This window comes from Rana temporaria, chromosome 1 (genome assembly GCF_905171775.1).
Source record: "Rana temporaria chromosome 1, aRanTem1.1, whole genome shotgun sequence".
NCBI classification, from domain to species: domain Eukaryota; kingdom Metazoa; phylum Chordata; class Amphibia; order Anura; family Ranidae; genus Rana; species Rana temporaria.
This window is the reverse complement of record NC_053489.1, coordinates 579,382,709-579,395,363: the sequence shown is the minus strand read 5'-3', so window position 1 is coordinate 579,395,363 and position 12,655 is coordinate 579,382,709.

The window sequence follows — 12,655 nt, the reverse complement described above, 5'->3', positions numbered from 1 at the left end:
ACAAATATGTTGAGTACTTCATGGGTCGGGGGGCCATTGCTATGCCAGATCATATTTCTTTCTAATTCGGCCCCCAAAGAAAGGAATATTCTCACAACTAATAAATAATTAGACCATTGGACTTTATCCAGTTGTTTGTCATTACTGCTTTTTCTCTATTTTTCTGTCTTCCAGGTTCTCTCCAAAAATAGTGCACTTCTAGTGCCAGATTTACTTACTCAGATGTATTAACTAACCACATTTGCACATTATTCACTCATCTACTAACTGGGTATTCAGTCTAGAAATAAGAAGCCACTCATTTTTCTGCTTTTGATGTCACAATAAAATTTTTTTATTTTAGTCATTTTGTAACAAGAAATGTTTATTTTTTGGCTGAAAACATTTCCTGCAAATTTTTGGTACAAAATATTGGCTTTGAATTATTAATTTTTTTGTCTTTATTGACAGTGATTAGCAATAATACTGATCGAAACACAATGTAAGAATAATGTCACTGAAACTATACGCTAGAATTTTTGGGCTTGTCTCCTATATATCTATCTCTAGAGATAGATATAGATATATATATATACACACTTCTAAACATAATTTTTTTAGACTTTGGTTCAAAATTAAAGTTCTTATTTAGTTTGGTTTTCAATAACCCAGACTAATTTATGTTGAAATTTTTTAGGGTATTTTTTTATATTTTTTTGGTATTTGTTTCGAAGACATTTATTTACATTTAGAAATGTTTGGGTATTGTTTTTATACAAAACATTTTTTGGCTTTGTATTTGTTTGTGTATAATTTTTTCACCAAGATTTTAACACAACAAAATTTTTTTTTTTTTTTTAAAGAAAATTCGTTAACTTATTTCTTTAGGTGAGATTTCTTGTTCGTTTTGTGATCTGAAACTGTAAACATTTACAAACCAAAAAAGATCAACACCAAACAAAAATTAAAAAAAAGAACAGCAGTCAGTCATGGATGGTGTGCTTTCACACTGGAACACGCCAAAATTTCTAAATGCACACATTCAGTGCAAACTCGCCAAATGTCATTGGTTAAACAGACAAATGGCCACATGTGCTATCTGACATCATGGGTGATCAATGTCTGTGTTTTGTGGGAGCAAACCCTTCCTCTCAACTACTTGAGGATCGAGGAGGGGTTTGTACCCACAAAGCACAGACAATAGATAGTCTGTGATGGCAGATAGCACATATTGGCACACTGTGTGTGCATTTAGAAATGTTGGCGTATTATAAAGTACAAAAATTAAAAAGGGTTTTGTGGGCGGGGGATGGGCTTCTGTGGTTCAGTCTTTGACACGGCCCATCATGTCAATGATATTTTTGTAATTCTGTTCGATGACTAGCATCCTTTGGCGCATGTTGTCCATTTCCGTGCTACACTCTGAAATGACATTTCGCACATTCTGCTCCATGACTAGCATCCTTTCCCGCATAATGTCCATTTCCGTGCTGCACTCCATTACCTGCTGTACAATTATAGAAGCACTTGCACGTGAAAAATGTGCTACACCATCTTCATCCCCTAAAAAGAAACAAATTGGCATTCAAAATATGTAAATAGTTTCCAGCCTATCTGCATATGTTTGGCCCTATTAATATAGGGGTGACACTGACCTGATGGCCTGATAATTTCCACATCCCCAATTTCTTCATCTTCTATCACTCCTCCTTCTTCCACCACCTCCCCATCATCTTCTATCACTCCTCCTTCTTCCACCACCTCCCCATCATCTTCGACTCCTCCTTCATCCATCAATCCACCTTCTTTCAATTCGCCAAATTGTTCTTCCGCCACTTGCCCTTCATCTGCTATAAATTCTAAGTCCAAAATTACTTCTTCCTCCTCTCTTCCTTCCTCCTTTCTTCCTTCCTCTTCTCCTTCCACATCCTCTTCTCCTTCCACATCCTCTTCTCCTTCCACATCCTCTTCTCCTTCCACATCCTCTTCTCCTTCCACATCCTCTTCTCCTTCCACATCCTCTTCTCCTTCCACATCCTCTTCTCCTTCCACATCCTCTTCTCCTTCCACATCCTCTTCTCCTTCCACATCCTCTTCTCCTTCCACATCCTCTTCTCCTTCCACATCCTCCTCTCGTCCTTCCCCAGTCTCCTCCTGCTCAACATGTGGAGGTGTTTGATTTTGCGGGTGTCTGGCCCTCTCTGCCTCCTCCAATTGCTGGCGTCTTCTTTCCCCTATAAGAAATAAGTAAAAACAAAAGGTATACTCATCAGCACACAGATATTGGATATCATAAATCGCACACATTGCATAGACGATACATTTATGATGATTTTTTTTTGTTTATTCTTTCAGCAATCCTCCATTTTTGGCGTAGTTCGAGGCCAAGCTCTGATCCTGCCCCTTTTTTGCAAAGAAGTGACACACATGGATGTCCCCCCAAAACATTAATTCTCGTCGACCCTCCAAATAAATATACTTTGATTATTGAGACACAGGTGCTTTGCATTTCCAGATGTTAAAATATCAGCTTTATTTTCATTTTGGAGAATGAATCTTGTTTGCCTGTCACATGCACTCAATTTAATTTCTGTGATTTTGCTATTCAACAATGTTGGAAAACCAAGTTTGGGGCCAGTCAGCCATGTCCAGGTGTGTTGTTCCTGGAGTAACGTCACATTTTAGCAAAACAATGTCATATTACGCGTGTTTACTATTTAACTAAATTTGGTAAGGGTTGTTATTTGACATAAACACAATACAGTATCTACACGTGTTCAAAAGTACAAGCAGGCCAAGGAGGCAGATGTGAAAAACTACATGTCAACACATTATTGCAGACATTCCCCCCCCCCTTAAATAATATGGACTTACTTTTCCGCAGAATTTTGAGTATCTTCTTCATGTGATGTGGCTCCCTCAATTTTAAATCGGACCAACGCTTCCGGAGTTGCTCCTTTGACCTGGTGACACCAAACATTCTCCTCATTCTCCTTGCCACCTTGTCCATTATGTGTGACTTTCTACGGTTCGGTGTTTTGTAGGGCCCACATTCACCATCATAATCCTTCCTCCTCATGATGTAAACCAACTCCACCATTTCTTCAAACGCCATATTAGTGGCTTTATATCTTTTAGGCCTGGATCGGGACGGTCCTGCCTCTGTCCCTTCACTTGCGCCATGAGAGCTCCGTGCCCGCTCGTGTGACATCGCCATCTTTCCTTCCCACAGAGATTAGGGGCGTGGAAACGAGGAAATGTCCCGTCAGGGGCGGAGATGAGGGCAGGGATTCTTGCATATGCGGAGTGTCGCGAATGCCAACAACGTATTGACGTAGGTTACGCGGAGAATATTCGCGCGATTCCAGAACCTACACAGTTAACGCCATATTTACTTTTTAAATTGATTAGGGGCATGGCAAAGGTGACGAGGGCGGCGTTTCATACATACGCGGAGTGGATAAAAGGCGCTTGACGTGATTACGTAGGTTACGTGTTAATTCAGCGAGCGTAACAAACGAGGATTTTGAGAGAGGCAGGTAAGAAATTTAAACATTGGATCAGCAGCGGGCTCTAAAATGTAGAGCCATGGGATGGGGGTTTGGTCTGTTGGTTGCACAGTTTTATTAAGCTATTATGTCTCTTGGATACCAGAATGTGATTTTCGTACCCAAATGCTTTTGTAGACATCACAAAATAGAGAGGTCAAAAATGCTGTGACTCATTATCAATTATGTAGGGTGTATTCAGATCAGGCCAAGTATTGTTCAGTGTTGGTTGGACAGAGGTCATTAGGAAGTTTCTTTCATGTAATCAATGCTGAGGGGCAGGATATCTACACATGCAATAGTGCCTTGATGAATGCTGTCATTTGTAATAATTGTGTATGGTTGTACATTTCTATTATTTCCTGCAATGTAACCAAAGGGGCGGCATGTATCAAAAAAATGTTAGCTAAAACCAACCAATGGGGCCGAGCTGGCCAGCATTTTCTAAACAAGAGACACTGTGTTTGTATTTATATATAGGTACTACTTTTTAAACAACATATTCTATCAATGTAAATGCTGAGGCTTTTTTTAATTGTGTTTTTGGTTTCTTTTTATTTTTTCAATCTAGAATAAAAAAAAAAAAAACATAATTTCCCAATGGATCTCCTGCAGACCCAAGAGATTATCCAGCACTTGCTGGATAAATTTAGGGAAATGCCCATCCTGTGGGATTCAAAGCAGCCCACCTACCACAACAAGGACGTACGAGCGGCAGCACTTGAACAGCTAGCAGCATACATGAGGACATGGGTGCCAGAATGCAGTGCCAACATGGTGAAGGATAAACTTGCCAACCTCAGGGGCACATATAGGAGAGCGTACAAAGCTCACCAAAAGCAGCTAAGATCTGGAGCAGCAGCAAGACCACCAAAGGAACCCAAGCTGTGGTATTACAGCCAGATGTCATTTTTGCGGGATCAACTGGAAGGCAGGGCATCAATGTCAAGTCTGAATCCCAACCTTCCCTCCATGCTACCTTCCAGCGGGACTTCCCCAGATCACCACAGCCCTGCAGAGTCAGATGAAGAGGGCCTGGCTGACAGAGAGGCAGATCTGCGCCTCTACGATGATGAGGTATAGTAGTTTCATAACTATTTATGTAATAATATTAATTATTGTTTGATTCTTGACTTGATATTGGTTAATAAAATACAAGCTGTGAAACAAAAATCAAAAGTCGTGGGCAAACAAATAGGTGTCAGGGATGACAACTGCAGGGGTCAGAGGGTGAGTCTGTTTTCAAGTTTAAATTCAAGGCAAAAAATAAGATTCAAGCATGAAAATGTGAGTGATTATATTCCTAAATATATTACAACATATCCCTTTTTTTTACACAGGAAGAAGAGACCAGCCAGGAGGTGGCAGATCCTCTCCTCACTGTCAGCCAGGACGAAGGGGTCAGTGGCAGCCAGGAGGAGGCCGGGCCCAGTGGCGTTCAGCAGCTCCCCAGGACAAGCACCACCAGCCAGGCTCCTCCCCTTTATATTAGGCCACCAGGCCGTAAGAAGAAATTGGGGGCAGTGGAGGAAGCCAGCCTCAAAATGATTCAGGAGGCGAGTGCCATCATGAGGGCCCCCCTCAACCCCACTGAGGCCTACAGTGCCTCCGTGGCACATGATCTCAATAAAGGCACGGAGGAGCAGAGGCAATTGGCCAAGGGCATCATCAACCAGGCCCTTTGGTGGATGCAGAGGGAGCTGCTGACCCCAGACACTGGGCTATGTGACCCGGCCCGGCTTGCTGAACATCATACTCCTGCTGCCACATCATCCCCACCTGCAAGGGCCCAGGGAAGACCCGCTGTAAGGCAGCCTGGAAGGAAGGTTGCAAGGAAGAGGAGACGTTGATGCCCTGCCTTCCATTTGATCCCCCACAAATGGCATCTTGTTTGGACTATCACAGCTTGGGTTCCTTTGGTGTTATGTGCTGCTGCTTCAGATTTTATTTTGTGTGCCTCCTGAGGTTGGCTAGTTTATCCTTCACCATGTTTGAAATGCAAGTTTGCATGTATGTTGCTAGCTGTTCAAGTGCTGCCATTCTGGTTTTGATCCTTTTTATCATTTGCTCAAATAAAAGCCTTTTTGTTGATTTGAAAAACGTGCCTATTGTTTGTAATACTGTGGGTATTATTTTAGGCATCAAACATTACAAACAAATAAAATGTTTAATCTAAAATATTCACTAACTCATGGGGGGGGGGGGCATTTGGTGTGCCAACATGGTAGACAATTTAAACAACCTTCAAAATAATCCAGTTAAATATACAAACAAAAGCAAAATCAAAACTATTTCCTATTAAAATATTCTAAATGGTGACATAACTATAAACACCTAAATAAAGTGGGAAAGATAACCATTAAACATTAAAAGCAAAAAATTTGACATGTGGAGGACCACTAAAAATATGATACGTCGGGCCAATAAAAGTTTGCAAAAATCTTACTACATCACAGCTAACAAATGTCACTTTTCAGTATGGAACAACTCAGTTGAAATAACATGAGCTAAATAACTGATTATTTATAGCAAGAGAAGAATGAATAAAACGACGGCATCAAGCGTTGTTTATTGTGTGGTTTGCTTCAGTGTTCTATTGCTAGAATTAATCTTTCTATTGACGAATGTGCCATATCCCAAACAAACGTGAGTTTTACCTGAACGAGCGCTCCCGTGGCCTCATTTAGTCTGAGCATGCGCGGGGTTTTTGTACGTTAGTTTTGTGTACTCACCACCAAACATGTCCGTTCGGACAGGATTTGAGCGGACGGTTTTAAAACAAGTTTGCAAATAAATGTCTGCTGAAAAACGGCCCGGCGGGCAAATGTACGGTGAAATTCTGCACGCTCGTAACTACACACGAACAAACATGTCTGCTGAAACTGGTCCGCGGGCCAGTTTCAGCAGACATGTTTGGTCGTGAGTATGGGGCCTCAGACTTACAGTGACTGCACTTCCAAGTGCACTTTTAGGTGCACTTTGCACTTGTAGTTTGCACTTGTAGTGCAAAGTGGATTTACCTTTCGTAAATAATCCCCTTTGAGTTTTAACCACATCGCTCGCACTAAAAAAACGGACATTAAATTGAACAGCTAAAAATTCTCATCTTCTTGCCTTTTTCATGGTATATTGTTCCACCCAGATTTTTTTTTAAAAACAAACTCACAACTTCAATGTGCGAAAAATGATAGTTTCCTGTATGATAACGCTCACCCTTTGGTCTTCTATTGAAATTGTTTTAAGGACATGTTTGGGGGACTGGGCAAGAAAAATATGGAATATGTACAGAGGAGATGAGAATCAGTCTTGTTGTTTCCATTCACTTTTTCCAAGAGTATTCGGCTGCAGGAGCCGCTGAGGTCTGGCCATGTGAGGCTTATTAGGACTGGCAGGGAAATAAAGTCAAATTTAATTTCAAATAGAGTAGTGTTTGTGTATGCCAGAGAGCCCTTGTGTAATCAGATATACTTAGCAGCATATATGTAAACTATATACACTGTTTTTCCTGACTTTTATCTAAATTACATACAGCCTGCATGAACTAAGACTGACAAGAAATTGGCACTTGCATAGTGAATGATTTGGATTTGCGGTAATGTACACCATAGTAGAAAAGCACAGCTTTTAGAAATAGAGGGTTTACGGTTTTGGTTTTATACTTCATATTGTTTATATTCCACATCTTATCATCATGAAGGATTAACAGATGCCTGTAAAGCAGGGGGGAGCTCATAGGGTGGCCATACACACTGTAAAAGACTAGAAAAAGGTCTCAACAATGGAGACAATAGTGAAAAATCTGCTCAACCTCAAACCCAATGAGTCCTCAGTGTTAAAACCTCATACACATGGTAAGAATATCAGACGAATGATCGGCCATTTTTTTTTTGTATGCTAGTCTCATATTAAAAACCAATAGGTTACTAAAGTTACGAAAATTCTCTCGATGGCCCCCTTTACACTCTTTTTAGTAGAGAAGCATGGGTGTCACCGGTAGACCGACTTTAAAAGTGGCTTCCGGTGTCCGATGTTTTTCGCGCCTTTCTTGCCTTTAAATGTCGTGGTGAGTGACGTATGGATACTATCTCCTTTCCCAGAAGAATCCTGTTACGGGGAAACATGTCGGGTGGAGTCAGTACCCTATAGGTCGCCACGCACGAGCCGATTGGATTCTCAGCCGGGGCTGTGTGTTTTTTTTATCTTTGCATGTCTCCTGGTGTATTTGCATTACATTAAACTGGTGATCGGTGATTCGATCGGGTGAAACTGTGAGGATTGTACCGCAGCGGGAATTCAGTGTAACATAAACAGAACTTAGTACAACACGAGCGGCGTGTCTTGGAGGAGGAATCGCCAGATGATTATCCTGGCTTGCCTGGAGTATATCTTGATGGGCGTTATACGATCTTCTATCTGGTAAGCAGCGGTGAATGCCTTTCTTTTTCTTGATGAACAGAACACCCGAGTACACTCACCTGCTGTCAAGTTTTTTCCTTATCCCATTTAATTTACATGGACTTTGCCATTGATGAGTCCGTTTATATTCACCTAGTGGAAGCTATCAGCAATCCCCATGATCTTGATGGTGAATGGTGATGTCACCTTCATCTAGGTGCCATGAGCAGAAGTTGGGGGGAAAGTAAGTATAGTTAAAGAGTTCCAAAAGTGGAACTTCCACTCATCGGATTCCTCCCCCCTCCGGTGTCAAAATTGGCACCTTTCAGGGGGGAGAGGGGACAGGATACCTGTCTTTGACAGGTATCCTTTCCCACTTCAGCGCATCATTGGCGTCAGTGGGAGAAATAGTGCTGTGGCCCGTGACGTCAGTGCGAGGCTCCCTCCTCCTCCCTCCTCCCTGGCTGCCGGGCCAGTAGGAGAAAGGAGCGGGCCTCGCGGATGCGCAATATTGTTCCAGGCGAAATGTCGAAAGGCTACACTGCCAGGTAGCCTTACCAATGGTGGCGGCAGCCCCCGACAGCTGATGGAAACATCTTTTGCGGGTGCAGACATCGCTGGACTTCAGGACAGGTAAGTGTCCATTTATTAAAAGCCAGCAGCTGCAGTATGTGTAGCTGCTGGTTTTTGTTTTATGCGGAACACCACTTTACTTTTTTTTAACGGCTGTGTTTTATTTTAACTTTAACACTACTATATGGAATGGGAGAAAGAGCACAACATGTAAAGCTGTCTGTATAGACAAAACATTTTTCTGCTTTGAATAGAATAAGGAAGGGTTATTTTTTTCTGCTGTTTGTGTACTATTGGCGATATTTCCTTTCCCTGTCTGTACCAGACAAACACAAAGGTAAATGAATTCTCCCAAAGTGATGGGAATTTCCCTCTTATGCCTCGTGCACACGACCGGTTTTCCCGGCAGGAAAACTGCCATGACAGCTTTTGGCCAGGAATCCTGGCTGTGTGTATGCTCAGGGCTGGACTGGGACAAAAATTTGGCCCTGGACTTCATCCAGACCAGCCCACTTTGACAGGTCTCTCCCATGGCGGCCGGACAACTCCCGCCTGACCGTGTGTATGCAAGGCAGGCTTGAGAGGAATCCCGTCTGGAAAAACGTTGTTTTTTTTTCCTGCCGAGAAAAACGGTCGTGTGTATGAGGCATTAGAGATTGGTCCCTGGAACATGTGTTTGCCCCTTGCCTCTTGTTCTGGGTACAGTTTTAAAATTGGTCTGTCTTTCATGGTGACAGTGGGGACATAAACAGCAGTACAAGCCTGACAGAGCATCTCACCCCTCCCCTGGTTTAATACATTAGGCTACGTGCAGTACAGTAAAATTATACTTTGTGGAGCTACATTAAGGAAACATAAAATCTGCAGATAACCATCATTCCAGGTCTCAGTAATATGGGACATAGCCAAAAAGAGAGGATGCCAGATAAACAGAATGTCAATTTTTTTGGCCAATTTAATAATGCACATACTGTATAGTTTAACACCTGTACATAAAATATTCATTATTTTACTATTGTCTATTCAATGTAGATTTCATTCAGTACATTGGAATTTAAGGTGATGGCTTTATTCCTAAAATAATAGCTTAAAATGGTGAGAAGGGGAAGCTAATAACATTCCCATTTTGTGGACCTGCTGTGACTGTCCACTGGGTGTTCCAGTAATCTTATATGCTCTGTTCCGTCTACTTTCAGGTTTCCTCTTCTCCCTTCTGTGCCTGCAATGCACTCATTCTGAATGTAATATCTGAGTTCTTTTCAAAATTACTGTGGGGAATTGGAGACTGATGTCAAGAATAAGGCCCCGTACACACGTCCGAGGAACTCGACATGCCAAACACATCGAGTTACTTGTCGAGTTGTGTTGAAGCCGCCGAGGATCTCGGCGGGCCAACTTTCCTCATTGAACAACGAGGAAATAGAGAACATGTTCTCTATTTGGCCCGACGAGTTCCTCGTCGACTTCCTCGGTGAAAAGTGTACACACGACCGAGTTTCTCGGCAGAATCCAGCTCCGATCGAGTTTCTGGCTGAATTCTGCCGAGAAACTCGGTCGTGTGTACGGGGCCTAAGTGTTTGGCTTAGTGACCAGTCCAATTTTTCTCTACTGGTGATTGACTACAATGGAAAAACATTTCTAATTTTCGTGATGTAGTATGTTTTATTTTATATAATGGTTGAACACATTGGGGTTGATTTACTAAAACAGGGGATTACAAAATCTGGTGCATCTGTGCATAGCCAATCAGCTTCTAACCTTAACCACTAGCCGACCGCCCACCGCCGTTCTACGTCGGCAAGTTGGCTCGGCTGGGCGAGAGCACGTAGTATAACATCCTCTCTCCCAGCCACCACTAGGGGCGCGCGCGCGCCCCCCGCTCGCCCCCTACTCCCGTGCGTGTGCCCGGCGGGCGCGATCGCCGCCGGGCACACGCGATCGCTCGGTACAGAGCGGGGACCGGGAGCTGTGTGTGTAAACACACAGCTCCCGGTCCTGTCAGCAGGGGAAATGCTGATCTTCGGTTCATACAATGTATGAACCGAGGATCAGTGTTTCCCCTAGTGAGGCCACCCCCCCCACAGTAAGAACACACCCAGGCATACTTAACCCCTTCCCCGCCCCCTAGTGTTAACCCCTTCACTGCCAGTGGCATTTTTATAGTAATCCAATGCATTTTTATAGCACTGATCGCTATAAAAATGCCAATGGTCCCAAAAATGTGTCAAAAGTGTCCGAAGTGTCCGCCATAATGTCGCAATACCGAAAAAAAAATCGCTGATCGCCGCCATTACTAGTAAAAAAAATATAATAAAAATGACATAAAAATACCCCCTATTTTGTAAAAGCTATAACTTTTGCGCAAACCAATCAATAAACGCTTATTGCGATTTTTTTTTACGAAAAATATGTAGAAGAAAACGTATCGGCCTAAACTGAGGAAAAAAATTTTTTTTTATATATTTTTGGGGGATATTTATTATAGCAAAATGTAAAAAATATTCATTTTTTTCTAAATTGCCTCTCTATTTTTGTTTATAGTGCAAAAACTAAAAACCGCAGAGGTGATCAAATACCACCAAAAGAAAGCTCTATTTGTGGGAAAAAAAGGATGCCAATTTTGTTTGGGAGCCACGTCGCACGACCGCGCAATTGTCAGTTAAAGCGGCGCAGTCCCGAATCGCAAAAAGTACTCTGGTCTTTGGGCAGCAATATGGTCCGGGGGTTAAGTGGTTAACTTGTTCAATTAAGCTTTTGTCACATCTACCCCAACGCAGGTGGTCAGACACTATTGCTGGCCACTGTGTTCTTCACCTATAGCAGCCCCCTTTCCCATAAGTCAAGCAGGCCTACCAGTTGCCCCAGGACTTATACACAATGCTATAGTGCCTGGCCAGCATGCCAGGGCAGGTGTGAGCTGAGCTGAGCAAAGCAAAGCAAACAGATACTTGTGGTTGGCAGACAGATAGCGTGGTTCTATGACAGTCCAGGTAAAAGTCAGACTGAGTTCAGGGAATAGTCCAAAATCTAGTCCAAAGTCATACACTTGATCAGGAACAACACACGTATCACACTCTATCACAAGCATCCAAATGAGGGTTCAGCTGGCTTATAACAGGTTTGACTCACCACACCAATCAGCCTGCAGGTGGACAAAGAGAGAATACCATAGCCAAAACCCGGATGCTGGAATGAGGAGCAGGAGCGCTAGACGCTCCTGACAGCTTTGACAAAAAACCTGGAAGCCGATTGGTTTCTTTGCAGAGCTACACTAGCTTTTGCACTCTACAGTAAATCAACCCTATTATTTTAATTTGTGCTGGTATAATAAGGATTTGTTGACCCACAGAAAACACAGCAGAAAAAAGGGTATTTTCTTAAAATTTTTGTAAATAAGTTGGACTTTTAAAGCGGTGGTTCCCCTAAAAATAAACTTTTGACATTGCATTTGCTATAATAATTACAGTTAGAATCGGCTGGTTTTATGTAAAAAATACCTCCGTACGTAGCGTTTGTATTATTCGTTCCCACCGCCACTTCCGGGTACGATGCTGGCAGTGGGCGTTCCTAATTGATGGACAGGCATCCGACCGACGCATCCATCGCGTCACGAGATGCCGAAAGAAGCCGAACGTCGGTGCGGCTCTATACGGCGCATGCGCAACGACGTTCGGCTTCTTTCGGCATCTCGTGACGCGATGGATGCGTCAGTCGGATGCCGGTCCATCAATAAGGAACGCCCACCGCCAGCATCGTACCCGGAAGTGGCGGTGGGAACGAATAATACAAACGCTACGTACGGAGGTATTTTTTACATAAAACCAGCCGATTCTAACTGTAATTATTATAGCAAATGCAATGTCAAAAGTTTATTTTTAGGGGAACCACCCCTTTAAGAAGAAATGTAAATATCGCAAAGTTTAGTTCCACTTTAAAGGGGTTGTAAAGGTAAATTTTTTCCCTTAATAGCTTCCTTTACCTTAGTGCAGTCCTCCTTTACTTACCTCATCCTTCGATTTTGCTTTTATATGTCCTTATTTCTTCTGAGAAATCCTCACTTCCTGTTCTTCTGTCTGTAACTACACACAGTAATGCAAGGCTTTCTTCCTGGTGTGGAGAAAGCCTCTTGAGGGGGGAGGGGGCGAGCAGGCAAGTCAGAA